Raw genomic sequence first — 16,956 nt, forward strand, 5'->3', positions numbered from 1 at the left:
GGGTTATTATTTTTATAATAACATGCGGGGAGTGTGTTGTATCGTCGGTTTTGGGACGATTTTTTGAGGACGATACTATGAGTCGATAACGCTACAGTAAGAGTCGTGTTTGATTTAGTTACGTTCTTGTGATTAAGCGGTGTGGCACCGCCATTTGTAAATTTTGTAGAAGATTTGGCTGTAGATGTCTATAAAGCCACAACATTGTATGTATTTTTGGTTTTCCACTCACAGACTGTTACTATATATGATTTACGTAAATACATTTATATAATGTTTTGTACTTTGCTACTGTAGAATTATGTACTTGTAATTCATTTATGTTATCACTATAGCAAGTCTATACTTCCCATGATTCTCTGTAACATGTATTCCCGCCTAAATGTATGCAGCTACAGGCACTTTGAATTAGTAAATTAAACAGTCAAGACACACTTTGTGTTAGTTGTTTTTACAATGACTTAGATGTCATTAGAATATTATAGACTATTGTCTATACAAAGTACCAAATATTACATGGTGTCAGAAGTAATTTGGACATAAACAATACTATGTTTTAATATATATTGGATTAAATGCTGTTCAAAATTATTATAATGGATAATTAATTATGGACTAATTAATTAACAGTAAAAAAAAAATGGAAGGAATTGTACCGCCATCTATGAGATGGGACGACACCAATTTACCAGAGGCATTTGAAAAATTTGTACGACATGCAAATTTAGTATTTAGTGGCCCTCTAGCAGACAAACCAGAAAAGGAAAAAGTGTCATACCTACTTTTGTGGCTTGGTGATAAAGGTCGTGACATACGTCATTCTTGGACAGACATAACGGAGGAAAATGCAAAGAAGCTAGATACATTCTATGAAAAAAATAGAAACTATCTGAGACCAACTCTAAATCCAATTTTTGCCAGATACCAGTTCTTCAACGAAATCCAAAAAGATGAATCAATAGACTCATTTGTAACAAGATTAAGGCTTAAAGCTAAAGATTGTGATTTTCCAAATTTAAATGAAATGTTACGTGACAGGATTGTATTTGGGACAAATTCGAACAAAATTAGAGAGAAATTAATAAATCAAGGAAAGGACTTAACCTTAGAAAAAGCTATTCAAATCTGTCAAAATTATGAATACTCCAGGGAGCAAATGAAAGAAATGAGCCGCGATGACGTACATGCTGTAACAAACAGACGCGAGTACAGACACCGTGCACCAGCCGCACGTGCAGAAGTTGGTAAAAGTAGACAGAAGCAGTCTAGAAATGGAAAACCCAAGAAGTCGGCAGTCAGTGGTAAAAATGTGACAAATGTGGTTATGAACATAATGACAGAGAGTGCCCAGCAAAAGGAAAAAAATGTGACAAATGTGGAAAATTAAATCATTTCAAGAGTGTATGCCGTTCAAAAACAGTGCATGACATTGAGGCAAATACGGATTATGATAGTTCCGAAAATTCTGATGTTGATTTCTATGTAAATACGGTAAATAATTCTTTATCTCAAAAAGATCAAGCATTTGCCACTTTAAGCATAGGTCCAAATTGTACCAACATCTTATTTAAAATTGACACAGGAAGTCAGGTCAATATCTTGCCAGAATCAAAATTCAAACACCTGGGTATTAAGTACCCCTTAGAACCCTCAAGTGCAAAGCTTTCGTCATATACTGGCAACCGCCTTAAGGTCAAAGGTACAATTAGGTTAAAAGTAACCTGTAAACAAGTCACTATGCCTATTACATTTTATGTTGTAGAAACTACATCCTCACCCCTGTTATCCCTCCAGGCATCCACTGACCTAAATTTAATCAAGATTGTTTACTCATTAGATAGCCAGGAAATATCTCCTGAGACTGGCTACAAGCCCTCTATTCTCAATGAATTTAAACCTGTATTTGATGGTATTGGTTTAATGTCAGGTGAAGTTAAATTACATTTGAAGCCCGACTCTATACCAGTCGTAAACCCACCACGACGGGTTCCTGTCGCATTAAAAGAGAAATTACGAGAGGAACTTGATCGGATGGAAAAGCTGGAAATAATTGACAAGGTCAAAAATCCAACTGAATGGGTTAACAATCTAGTGATTGTAGAGAAACCCAAAACTAAAAAACTTAGGGTTTGTCTAGATCCCAAGGCACTGAATGAAGCCCTGTACAGACCTCGTTACCCTATGAGAACTTTCGAAGAAGTTACTTCACAACTTGCAGGTGCGAAGTACTTCTCTGTACTTGACGCCACGAGTGGTTATTGGAGCGTGAAATTGGATGAAACTTCATCATATTACACAACCTTTAACACACCATTTGGTAGGTATCGTTTTAAACGATTACCTTTTGGACTTATATGTTCACAGGACATATTTCAACAGAAACTTGACGAAACCTTCGAAAGATTACCAGGCGTGACTGGAATCGTTGACGACATTTTGGTATACGGACAGACAAAGGACGAACATGACTCAAATTTGAGACAGGTCTTGAAACGTGCACAAACATGTGGTGTTAAATTCAATCCTGACAAATGTGTAATTTGAGTTACACAAGTATCCTATTTTGGTCATATTCTATCTGAAACTGGTGTGAAGCCCGATCCTAAAAAAATCAGTGCTATCACTGAAATGCAACCGCCCAATAATAAGGCTGAGCTACAAACATACTTAGGAATGTGCACGTACATGTCAAAATTTTCATCTAAATTAGCTACGGTCACAGCCCCTATGCGTGCATTACTTAAGAAAGATGTAGAATTTGAGTGGAAAGATGCACAAAATAAGGCATTTCAGGAAAGTCAAAACTATTCTGTCATCTGCCCCAGTCTTGCATACTTTGATCATACGAAGCCAATTACTATACAATGTGATGCTTCGATGGCTGGGTAGGTAGTGTTTTGTTCCAGGACGGAAAGCCCGTAGTCTATGCTTCAAAAACCCTGACAAAAGCTGAAATAAACTATGCCCAAATTGAGAAAGAAATGTTAAGTATAGTTTTTTCATGCAAGCGTTTTCATCAGTATATTTACGGTAAAGTAATTACTGTAGAATCTGATCACAAGCCTATCTCATCTATTTGGAAAAAATCATTATGCAATGCAAGTCCAAGGTTACAACGAATGTTGTTACAGTTGCAAAAATATGATTTGAATATTGTCCATGTCCCAGGCAAAGATATCCCTGTAGGAGACCTCTTGTCTCGAAAATCTTTGTCAGCAACATATCCTGAATTATCAGCAGATTCTTGACCTACATATTCACACAGTGCTATCAAGCATAGCTGTGAGCGACCAAAAATTAGAACAGGTCAAGCAAGCAATTAGCAATGATTCACAATGTCAGTTGCTAAAAGATACTATTTTAAGTGGTTGGCCGGAATCTAGAGCAAATTGTCCGCCAAAATCCTAGATTTCTGGAATCACAGAGATGAATTGTCCGTGGAAAAGACCTAATTTTCAGAGGTCAGAAATTACTCATACCTCTTTCACTTAGGCAGGAAATGATAAAGGCTGTTCATGTAGGCCATATGGGGTTGATAAATGCTTACAACGAGCCCGTGATATAATGTTTGGCCGAAAATGAGTTCAGACATTACCGACTATGTACTGAAATGTGATATTTGTTTGAAACACAGAAATTCAAACACTAAAGAGCCTTTAAAAAGTCACCCTATCCCGACAGACCATGGCAGGTAGTGGGCACAGACGTGTTCACATGGGAAAATGATGACTTTTTAGTCACAGTTGACTATTTCAGTAGATACTTTGAAGTTGACCTACTGACTAGCAGCAAAAGTGTTTCTATAATTAGAAAACTCAAGGCTATCTTTTCAAGGTATGGCATATCTGAAAAGTTGATATCAGACAATGCTCCTTATTACGTAAGTGAAACGTTTAAGTCATTTGAAAGTGACTGGAATTTTTAGTCATGTGACAAGCAGTCCACTTTACAGTCAAAGTAATGGACTTGTAGAGAAAAACAGTCCAAACAATAAAAACGGCTATTTAGAAAAGCCAAAGACAGTAAGACAGACCCTTACATGAGTTTTTTTAGAATACAGAACAACCCCCTTGAAATGTGGTATATATCCATCACAACTTTTATTGAGCAGACGACTACGGATAGTTTTTCCTATAAACAGTGAGCAACTTATGCCACAGGAAATTGGCATAAAAGATGTACGTATGAAACTTCAACAAGAACATAATGTACAAAAGAAGTACTATGACAGACAGTCAAAACCTTTAAAGTCATTGACAACAGGTGACACAGTCAGAATACAGTATTACAAACAATGGACAGTAAAAAAGGGACAGTAGTTGACAACAGAGTGACAGATCACATGTTGTAAGGACTAATGACGGTGGTATTTACCGCCGAAACAGAAAATTCTTAGATAAAACCAAAGATCGGAATGACCCCTGTTTACCCCTTGAACATCTCCAGTGTTTAAATGATTCGGATAAATTGGTCAATTTTTCCCCACAAGTAACCTCACAAAGTTCTGATAAAATTTTACCAGTAGAAAAATCAGTTAATCTCTTCACCACAAGGTCAGGTCGCAATGTTATCCCAAACAAATACCTCAGCAACCCCATGTGGCAAGTGTAAACTGATCTTATGAGATAAAGTAATTATTTATCAGAAAATGTGTGAGAGTTCGGAAAAATGAAAAGTATTCGGACAGTATATACTTAACTTGACCGATATTTTATTTTGAGAATGTTTATATCATATGTATTTTATTTCATTATAAAAATGTAGACCCTTATACTTGTTAACATCTTCTAATTATAATGATTCTGTCTTCTTAATAATTTCATTTTATTGTTATGATTTATCTAACTTTATAAGTTAAGAAATTTTAGGCATACATAATAATTCAATATTTTTAATTTCAAAACAAAGGAGATGTAGAATTATGTACTTGTAATTCATTTATGTTATCACTATAGCAAGTCTATACTTCCCATGATTCTCTGTAACATGTATTCCCGCCTAAATGTATACCAAACTGTTCTAAATCAGTAGACATTTTGATTTTTTTGCTGTGTTTTGCGAACAAGATTGATTTTTGTTGACAGCTTAACGCCGCCTATACTCAACGCAGCGACAAATTTTACTATTTCTAATTAAAGAAAAACAGTAATTTACAATAATACAAAAATATTAATGTAAAGTTTAACTCTCAATTATCCACAATTCAAATTCAACAAATTTTCTGAAGTTAAACTCACAGTTCAAAATTCAATTGTACACAACTCGGTAGGTATAGAACCCGCAAACTCGAGATTGTCAGTCCTGCGCTTGAGCTATTGAGCTATTCAGGAAACAGATACTTAACACATTGAAAATAAGTTCTTTGTACATAACATTACTATCTAAATGTCAAAAATGATGTAAGATTCGTTACTGGAGTACAGTTAGTACATGCATTGCATTGTCAGACAGGAGCTGAGCAAATTCACCAATGTCCAGGAGGGGTCAAGGTGACATGCATCACCAGACTGATACCTAAAACTGAAACAATAGTGACCGACAAAGAAATTAAAGAAAACAATTTATGTTTGACAAAAGGCCCACAAAGTAAAAAGGGCACATATGAAGGGGATACGAGATTCTATTTATATGTTTGTCATTCCAGAGGTAAGTATTGTATGAAAAATAATCACCAAGTCCTAAATAATAATTTGATTGATTTGGTTATGTATCAATTATCAATATGCCCAGCACTACACCCTACTATAGAATTTCGTGACATTATCATTGTAAATGTAGGAGTGAGTTTAAGTGTGTCAATGCACTTATATACTATTACAAAGTATGATAAACACAGAACTTGAACATGTTTCAGATTGAGCTTGCGTCATTTTATTATAGACCTAACTAGACATAATAATAATTTTTGGATACCTTAAAATAATGAGGTATCATTTTCTCATTTTTTATGTGATGCTTTCAAAAAATAAATACATATTTTGCCAGAACTTGATGATTTGCTAAGCATATTTGTTTGACTGGTTTTCACAGTATGTGAGTCTCAACCACCAATACTATTGTACCAATATGTATATGTTTTGGGCAAAAACGTCTTGCTTTTTATTCGGCTTTTTTCTTGTTGTGTGGTTCAAGTATTCCTCACTTGAATACTGTTGAATCATCCTTAGGATATGTGGCCTGCTTTTAAATTTGTCTTTAGACGTCTTATCTGTGATATGCAGGCTTCATAACCTCTGATCCCCTTTCAAAATTCCATTTTATTTAGTTCCGCCCCTTGTTTTCTCGTTTAGGGCACATGCATTTATTTTTTTACTTGAGGACCATATGTCGCTTTTCATGGAATGGCACTTACGTGTCACATTGAAGGTTCCATGATAACCGCCATATGAATACATCTGCGGATTTTTCAAAAATTCAAAACTGTACCAGATCATAGTAAATTTGGATTCTGCTCAAGTAGAAGAACAAAAAGTGTGTTATTATGCAACAGATGCACAGTTTAACGTTCTATATTTAGACATTAATACGACGTTATCATTATACACGTGAAGTAACCACTAAAAATCTGACGCGCTGAAAATAAGTTCGGAAACAAATCAGGCGCAATTTTGCTAAACTATCAAGTACCTCAACATTCATTTGCTAATGTGGTGTTAGAATCGAAATAATATATCCAAATCAGTGATTTTATCGCTTGATAACATCACTGTTTGTCGTTCGGATGCGCATCATTATATCACTCGGGCTACGCCCTCGTGAAATAGTTCCTCGCATCTGAACTCCAAACAGTGATGTTATTGAGCGATAAAATCACTGTTTGGGATATATTATTTCTTAAATAGAGAATGTCAAACTGTGATTTTATAGCATAATAAAACATACGTTCTGTTCTATGTTCAATATGGAAAAATGCAGGTCGTGTTAGAATGAACCATATAACCTTTCAAAAGTTTTTAAAAACCTTATGAAGCAAATGTTTCCTGTCAGAAACAAGAAATACCTGGAGCAGTGATATGTAATATTACTTTAAGGATTTCTACAAATATCAAATAATTAAGCCTCTAGCACTTGGTTTGAATAAAGTGGTGTGTCTTTTTTATGAAAGATAATTTTGCACAAATGTTCTCTCATTGTTGACCCATCTTGGATACCATTATGCTGAGGTGCAGTGTCATTATCATTGTCCGGGTCTGTGCTGCTTTCGTTGTTAATAATGTCCCCTCTTATAATGCCAATGTTATGAAGGACAGCACTTGCAACCGTGTTTACTACTGCTTGGTTTGGCTGTACATCCATTTCATAATGTAGAATCTAGTAAAAGAACATTTACTTTAATAATGTAATAAAAGTAAAATAATTATAAATTGTACATAAGAAGAATAGAGTGATATTTTATCCTGTTGTGCTATGTACACTTAATGTATTGTATGTGACTTTAAATTTCATTTATACTGAATCATATCCCTTTGTAAAAATAACACGTTTGAAATTTGTGAAATTACAAAGTTGATTGTAAAGTTATTGTATCTGTGTTTAAATGTTTAAAGCTATATCATTACAAAATTTTTGTTTTACAATTTGAGGGAATAATTATTAAATAGTTGTTTGAAAAAAATTATTTTATTTCTTAGCTTTCTACCCTTTAAAGTTAATTGTTATGATTTGTTAAATCTTACTATTTTTAGGGAATAATTATAAAATAGTTGTTTGAAAAAAAATATTTTTATTGCGCTTGTAAAACATCATAATTACATGGAAAAACCCTTCTTGAAAATAGTAGCATAGTATTTTGATCAATATTCATGTGTGTTAAATAGAATAATTATATATAACTAACCTTTTGATAGTCCACTATAAGAATATGGAAACAATATCATTTTTCCATTTTTAAATTGTGCAATTGTTAAATTATTTCTTAGCTTTCTACCCTTTAAAGCTGAAATTCTGCTATATATTTTCCTTAGGTCATTACTCACTTGTGAAACATAATGCACCTGCTTGATTTGTAAATCTTACAATAAGTGTTATGTATTCCAATAATCATTTTACAACAGAAACACTACTTAAGATCATCCGGGAATTAAGATAAGATTGCTCCAGTCGTGTTGGTGGTCTTCATATAGAGTCTTTACAATATTAACTGCTTGAAAGTTTAGTATTATTTAAATATTTACCTGAAATCTTCGCTTCAGTATGCCAAATGTTTGTTCAATGAGCACTCTGGTGCGGCAGAGTGACTCATTAAACCTGCATCTGGCATCGCCTTGTGGATAAAGGAAGGGTGTCATCAAAAAGCTACGGCAAGGGTAGCCAGAGTCTCCTAATAAGAGTCCGTTGTGATCACCTGCAAAATCTATATATGAAATTTCACTACATTCAATGTAAAGCAATAGATATTTCATATGCACAATGATCAAATTATGTTTTGCAGTGCCATTACTGTTTCTAGTGTTATAAGATTTTTTATTAGAGATAAGTAATACATATTCATAGATTATACATACTTCAACAAATATACTTATTGTGTACTATAATTTCTTTAGTTTTTAAGGTATTTATCTTAAACATTTTTGAACTTGTAATTGATTTGTAAATATGATGTAAATTATATCTACTCTAGATTTCAGATAATTAATTGTTCTTTCTCATTTCTAACATCATGCCTGACAAGGTCCATAACTCTAGCATCTTTTTTCAAGAGTTATTCGCTTTTGTAGGGATTGATTCAGTTTTGAAATGGCTGTCTTTTCCATTAAAGCATAGCAATGCCTGTTTAACATTTATTGACAAGGTCATATGCATATTTTATTGTGCAAAAGATATAGAACATTTGAGTGCTGTTTTTGATACTGATTCAGAAATAAATTCATATCATAATTGATTTTTCTTTCATAGTTTTTATCCAGCTTCGCTTTCTCCTGTGACAGCTATCATTCATTTTACTAGTATTTGTAATTTAGTATTTTGAATATTATGATCATCAAAGAAAGTATGGTTTATTAAATTGCTTTTACTTATGTGATTTAAAGTTCAATATGATTACCATTCTCAAACTGTGCACACAGTGAAGAACTTCTAAACACTCTACTATCATGTACTGAGCCTGGCCAAGCTGCATAACAACTTGTTATTTTAAATTGATGGTCACAGCACATCTGCAATTAATAGTTTCAGTATTTAAATCAACATAGCAATGGTATAATAAACTAAGATAAATTGAATTTCATTGTTAGATATTGCAAGTTAATATAATAAATTCTAAAATCCATGATTTAATTTCCACAGAACCAGTTTATGACAGCTATATCCTAGCTGATCACCATTGCATTTCTGTAAGTTTGTTAAAATTATGTATCTATACATACATGTATTAATTTGTATGAATAAAGGTGTGTTTCTGTGCATGCATTTGTTTGTGTGTGTCCATATTTATTTTGTATTAATATAGTTGTTTCCTCCTGCTTGCTTGTGCATCCTTGTGTGTGTGTGGGTGTGTGCGTGTGCGTGTGCATGTTTGTATGTGTGTGTGTGTGTGTGTGTGTGTGCGTGCGTGTGTGTGTGTGTGTGTGTGTGTCTTGAAAATTTGTATGTCTGCAATAAACAAATAAACAATAAACACTATTCATCAGATAATCATGACTTGGTTATTTTTATAACTGAACATTCAAGGAGTGGGAACCTTTCCGGTTCACAAAATCTGCCTCGTTCTCAATTGGCCGCCTTATTCTTATGAATGTTCCATCAATACATCCAGAACATTTGGAAAACCTGAAAGAAAATTTCGAAAATGTAAAGTAAAATATGTGAGGTGAACAAAGAAAGTAATTTACACATATATTATCCAAGTAAAGTACCAAAAAGAGGTCAAATTAGCCTATATATAAATACCTTTTACTGTGTTAGTAATGCAGTAGAATAATAGTGATTGATACTGCAAAATCAGTCATAAACCGCCCATCAAATATAAATAATTGATTAAGTATTGTTTTTTTTACATTCCCTGAGATTTTGATACATTTTCTAAAGATTGAATTTCTTTAAATATTGTGGCTCATCTGGAGGCTGCAATTTTAAGTGCATTCATATTCAAATAACTTTTAGCAATAACACAAATTTTATTTACTGTTTGCATGTTATGGCTAGGATAAAAAAAAATAATTCAAGGAAACTGCCAAATTATTTATGTCAATAAATACATAACATTGTTACTACAAATGGAGCGCAAGTACACCTTGTGAATTACAGGTGCATTAATTTATATACAGTATGTCCCTTTTAAAGAACAGTTTGGTTGTTATAATATTGTGTTTGCCTGCTTATAAATAATCAAGTAGGTTTAGGCTGAAAAACTAACCAGGCTGAAAAACTAACCAAATGAGGTTTACAATATATTGGTCAATTTAACCAAAGACTTGAAAGAGCTACAAAATCTTTAGTAATATTTTATCAATGTAACAGATATGACAAATCTAGTATAAATTTTACGATTTTATTCACGTTTAATTTAATTTCATGTGTTAACTATGTCTGTATATTATCCAGATTATTGTAAGTAATTGAAATAAAAACACTCGTTTGATTAATTAAGGTATAGGCGGTTGAATATTTTCTCCCATAATGTGCCCCCAATTTTTTGTGTGATGTCATTGTGATGTCATTTCAGAACATGTACCAATGAAAAAGCTTGTCTATTTTTGGCGACGTTGGAAAACCCAATAATTACCTGCAACATCAGCGAAGCCATGTTTCACTAGGAGAGCATCTGGACCAGTCGGAAACTTAATGAAGCTATCAGCTACACAAAAGACGAGTCGTTTGCCTCACTATGCGCCCGACTGTCGACCTTGACAGTCCAACAGAATCACATATTAGCAAGTGCATGCTCCCAGTTGCTAAATAACGTAGCGTTACCAGCAACTGGAGCAACGGTGGCACAGGAAAATTCGGTTTGGTTCTTCTGCATAACGACGGCAACAATGACAAGATGTCAACAATCGTATCGGGATGAAAACGATATCTACGAAACACCTCGTCTTCAGAAAGATCTTCCAAGGGATTAAAACGATCTTTAAATACCCTTCAATCACGATTAGAATGATTGCTTATCAGTCTACGGGCGCGGAGATGCCGTAAAAAGTTGCCCCGTACTTCACTTCAGTGTTTTTATATTTTCTGGTCGTTCGGGATCATTGATGCCAGCACTTTAAAGTGTTGAGAATTGAGTACCGCTCAAGCGGGTGCTAGAAGGCGTGAGGGATGTTGCACTTATTCATTATCCCTCATGTACAGACTCAATCAAACCGAGTCTGCAATTCTTATGTTATTTTGTTGTGATTAATGCTTCCGAGGGATCACTTTGTTTCCAGAATTTGGTACTTCACAACAGCAGGTGTCAAGTGCCGTGTGGCAGCCGTAAAAAGTGTCCCGTACTTCACTTCAGTGTTGTTATATTTTCTGGTCGTTCGGGATCATTGATGCCAGCACTTTAAAGTGTTGAGAATTGAGTACAGCTCAAGCCGGTGCTAGGGGGCGTGAGGGATGTTGTACTTATTCATTATCCCCCATGTACAGACTCAATCAAACCGAGTCTGCAATTCTAATGTTATTTGGTTGTGATTAATGCTTCCGAGGGATCACTTTGTTTCCAGAATTTGGTACTTCACAACAGCAGGTGTCAAGTGCCGTGTGGCAGCCGTAAAAAGTGCACCGTACTTCACTTCAGTGTTGTTTAATTTTCTGGTCCTTCGGGATCATTGATGCCAGCACTATAAAGTGTTGAGAATTGAGTACCGCTCAAGCCGGTGCTAGGGGGCGTGAGGGATGTTGAACTTAGTCATTATCCCCCATGTACAGACTCAATCAAACCGAGTCTGCAATTCTTATGTTATTTTGTTGTCATTAATGCTTCCGAGGGATCACTTTGTTTCAAGAATTTTAGGAATACTTCAGCAACATATTCACCTCTGCAGGTTACAGGATTTCCCGCTTTACCATCATATCTTACAACTTGATAACTAAATCCACAAGCTTCATGTTCGCTCGTTATTTTCGTTTTGTCTCTTTTTTGTTCTGTTGTGGGTTTGATTATGCTTTCAAAATCAGCATATATTACAAATGGGACAGGCACTTGATTTTGATAGTTTTTAAACTTGACATGGTCTCTGCCTTTTGATGGCATTTCTATTCGTATTAAAGATTTATTAATGCCTTCACAGTCTTCTTTGTGTTTGATTAGGAGTTCTTCACGTGGGAAGCCATAAAGACACCGGTCACAAAAGTTTGTTTTTCATTGTGTTTGTTTTGGTCGTACAACAGTCTGTTCAGGTTCTTTATCCAACAGTAATGGTATTGTGTCTCTCTCTTTAATTGGTCTGAGTCATAGTTGTCCTCGATAATTTCTTCATCATTATCAGCTTCAACATCTTCATCAATTTCCACGTCCTCTGATATAAGGAGTAGATTTATTCTTTGTAGTTCTTTTGGTTGTTTTGGTATGAAGTATGGCAACTCGGTTAGTTTTTGTAATTACTTTGATAGAGTATACCCGTAAACGTTGATTGCAAGATTGTTTTGTCGTTCCACCTTTGATATTTGTGAGATGGGTGTAGGACAATTTATTCCTGTCATGTTCAAATCTGGGCATTTGGTGTAACTGTATATGTTATTTGTGTTGTTTTTGGCTGGATATAGGGCTGATTTTAATGCCAATTCCAAGCATCTATCATCTTTATTCTTCACGTTTATTATAGCTTTCATTTTAGAAAGAGCGTCAGATATAGTATGTTAGATGAACCTTTCAGTGGTTCATACTTCGCGATATTTAGATAAAGCTTGATGCAATGGTCAACCTCCAAACCAGAAGCTATATTGGTGAACTTCGCAATCCGCGTTTGTAGATATGCTACTTGTTCATCATAGAATTCATTCACTTTAGCATCATCTAAGACAGCACTCTGGTCTCCGTGGTTTTGACATATTACTTCTTTTCGTTTATCAACAAGTTCATCGTGATAAAATTTTATAGACAAACCTATAGATAACTTGATGCCATTGTACTCTTTATCATCTTTCCAGATTTGTTTCATCATGATGAACTTTTTATCATTAAACATGATGATGGGGTCTTTGTATTTTCGAGCATCATCCTCGTATGTTTTAAAGTAGTTACAAAATGGTTTATCAACCAGTTTTAATTCAAACACTTTATCTTTCACAAAACCCTTCCTCTTCTTCTTTTCTCTACGTCTCCTTCTAAGACTTTCTAAGGCTTTAGACGACTCAGGTTTTTTCTCTGGTTCGTTCAAAGCATTCTGAGCTTTGTTCAAAGCCGTATCATCAATCCTCCCTTCACTCTGCAATTTTAATAGTTTTTCTACATTGGCATTCATTTTGTTTCTTTTTATATACCATATATTTTCTATAAAATATAAAAGTAACAATAGTATGTAAAAACAATAGCATGGGATTCCGATGTGCTATGTTACCGCGAGATTCTAATGAACCATGTATAAATAAGCCAGTAAAAAATTCTATTTACTGCAAAGTTCATAACTACATCATGAAACACAACAAAGCAAAACAGTCTTATATCTGTAATGCGGCAAAGGCACATCATCCGAATATCAAATCTGCGTTCCATGTGGTGGGCAATAAGTTAGGGTAAAACATAAATACGTAAACGTAATTAAACCTTGGAGGCAAGAAATTGCAAGACAGAATAGGATACACATATATGAGTGAATGGTTATTTTTTTACACAAACATCTCGAATACTATGATATTTATGTATTGCAGTATTGCCTGGGACATATTTCAGTTTTTGCAGTTTCAACGATTTTTTGTTGTCTGTGCTCCTTTTGGGGCATAAAAAAAGTATTTATATCGTAGAACCCCCATATATCATATATATCATTGAAAATTTAATAAAATGTGTCGGTAAATTCCATTATCAATTGTTAGAATTTAATTTCTCCTATTCTGATTTATCGAGCTATATTTTCCCCAAAATATATTAATTTTATTTCAAGTAGAATTTATATTACGAGCCCTGCAAAATATTCAATACGTTGTACGGTTGTAATTAACTAAACATTTAATAATTAAACATATGAATTAATCAACCGGAAAAATATATATGAAATCCTTCAAAAAAGAAAATAAAAACACTTAAATTATCAACATTTCATATAACACACATAAATTTGACAATAGGCATGTGATAAATAGTTAATTCATCGATGACATATATAAAAAAAATAATATATATATTCGACGTCCTGGCAAAAGATAAAAATGCTCTCCAGTCTGTGAAAGGAAATGTGTGTCCACTTGAGCGACTCTTACATGTTAAAGTGCGATAATTTACTGCGAACAAAATATGTTTTCTCTCTCCCTTGTTCCAGAAACAATCAGCAATCTTTCGCCCAGAGAAATGAGAAAGATGATCCCCTGTCGGTGTAAGGACATATTTGTACGAGGGGGCGTTGTCGCAAATGATCGCGATTATCTCTTTTTGTTATTATTTGAATAGGGATTAGGATTATAAATGTATTGGTTTTTCATTTCATAGTGGTAAATTGTTAAAGGATTTGTATTTATGATCAATGATGTATAGCGTTTATAATTATCTAGAAACTCTAGAAATGATTGATGTATTTGTTTCTGTTGAATTCTATAGTAGTTTAGAATATACTAGTACATTTCATCTAGTATAATCTATTGAATGAATATATATTGTAAGTAATTTTGCAATGTTCATTCAATCTTGATTCGTTCTTAAAGGTTAAAAGTATTCTGAAAAGTATTATAAAAAAGTATTCTTTAAAATGTGTTAAAAGTTGATTATTGTAAAGTGTAAAGTTGTTAAAAGGTAAAAGAGGATTAAAAATAAAAGTGAAACAAGACAAATGGATTGTTGTGCTTATTAAAAGGATTATAAAAGATAGTGTAAAAAAGGATTATATTCCAGTGTGATGATTTTGAACCAGGATTTATTATTGCTCTCCCACAAAATAAACTAAAAGAAACTTATAAAAGATCATCACAGGCGTAGCCCCCGAGTATCAATTAGATTGCCTATTGTTTTGATGTTCTTTCTCTTTTGCATCATTGTCAAACATAAAAACACATTCCCTGATACCACAATAATGAGCCCCACAAAACAGTTACCAATGAACGAGTATTTGAAATGATGGATTATCCATCGCTATACTTTTCTCTGTCGTCACAATATGTTTAAACGCCGACAAAATGAGACAATTCAAAGGAACATACTCTGGGACTGGGAGGTAACTAATACCTGCACTCAAATGAACGCACTGTGCATGTATATGTATACGATTTAACTCTGTCACATTTTCTACAGAAAGGTCCCCAAACTATGATACAGTTGGTAGTATGGATGTTTATAATGTTTTCTATTGATAGATTGTTTTGCACTACCGTTTTAACTCAGCCACACCAGGTGTGATTATGACCAGAATAATACCCGAAGGCAAGGAACAAATGATCCAAGTATTTAAAGAAAAAAAAATTCCGGTTTAGTTAGTTTATTCGTAACAGTTATTACTTAGCGTGATTGTCACCCGAGCGCAAGATATATTTGATGCAATGAATTCAAAAGTTATAGAGTCAAGATAATCAGTTTTATTTTCTGTGATGTGGGTTAACTGAATTCAGGGGCATATAATAGTATAAAACCCCAAAAACATTTTAAAGCTTTATATACTTTTTGTTTTTGTGCCTTTTTTTATATCAATATTTTTATATTTTTTACATTGTCTGTAGGCGAAACTGTTTAAAATAAAACCCTATCGAAGAAACCACACTCATGTGCTGTGTGATCGTAGCATTTGCTTTTCAGTCAGTACGTATTTTGAAACGCTCCCGGTGTTAAATAGCCGATAAACACCGCTTAGACCGTTATTATTTCGATTCTTACACGATGAAACAAAAAAGATCACTAATGTAATTATTTCAAAAAGAAATAACTTCCAATGCTGATTTTCGTATTATGCTGATCGATTTCGCACCCTTCTGTTGCAAAGATATAGAAATTATTAAACAAAAGAAATAATAAAAAAAACGTTATTTTATCAAGTTTTCAACAATAAAAACTTACTGCTTATTGTGTTTACATCAGTGCCCAATTTATCATTCTTGTATGTATGAAATAACGTCAGCTTGTTTATGAATGAATTGTTTACTTAGCAAGACGTCTTAACGCTGCTTACGGATTGGCGCCGTTTTGTCAAAATTCTTTTTAACTGATATAGATCATATATGTGGCGTTAGTGAATGTGAGATATTTTTTCGGTATTGTATGCAAATAAAACATTGTAAGAACTGAAAATATGAATAAAAAAGATTTTCATTGTTGCTCTTAAAGGATTTGTAAACTATATAATCGCGGGTGAAAACATAACAGCGCATATACGAGTAGTTCCTAACCGGTGATTTTTGGAAGTTTAACACCAGTTTTTTTCCTTCATTGTCATTGATCATAATGACAAAATATTAGAATAATGTATAGAGGAATTAAAAAAAAATAGTGACTGAAAAGCTATGGGTTCGAATCCCAATAGGGACTTTGGATTCTTTCATGTGAGGAAGCTATCCAGCTAGCTTACTGAACGTCGGTTTTTCTACTCAGATGCCCGTTTGTGCCTGAAATAATGCACGGAAGGGAACCTGAGGTCTTCCTCCACCAGTTAAGCTGGAACGTCGCGATATGACCTATACTGTGTCGATGTGACGTAAAACGCAAACCAAACAAACCATAAACATCAGTTTTCTTTCCTTCATTGTCATTATTCATAGTGACAAAATTACGTGGAGTATTAGAATAATGTATACAGGATTTTTTTCAAAACAAAATAGTGACTGAAAAGCAAATACTGTAGACTACGATCAAGACTTTGCCAACATTGTACATATAAAGCGAGCGAGGTAATGGCT

At 33.9% G+C, this 16,956-nt stretch overlaps 1 pseudogene; it reads right to left on the reverse strand.

The window, feature by feature from the left end:
* Nucleotides 1-5,882: 5,882 nt before the first annotated feature.
* Nucleotides 5,883-13,388, reverse strand: LOC132722287 (putative nuclease HARBI1; annotated as a pseudogene).
* Nucleotides 13,389-16,956: the final 3,568 nt, after the last annotated feature.

This window comes from Ruditapes philippinarum, unplaced genomic scaffold (assembly GCF_026571515.1).
Source record: "Ruditapes philippinarum isolate M1 unplaced genomic scaffold, ASM2657151v2 ctg4725_1_1_1_1, whole genome shotgun sequence".
NCBI lineage: Eukaryota > Metazoa > Mollusca > Bivalvia > Venerida > Veneridae > Ruditapes > Ruditapes philippinarum.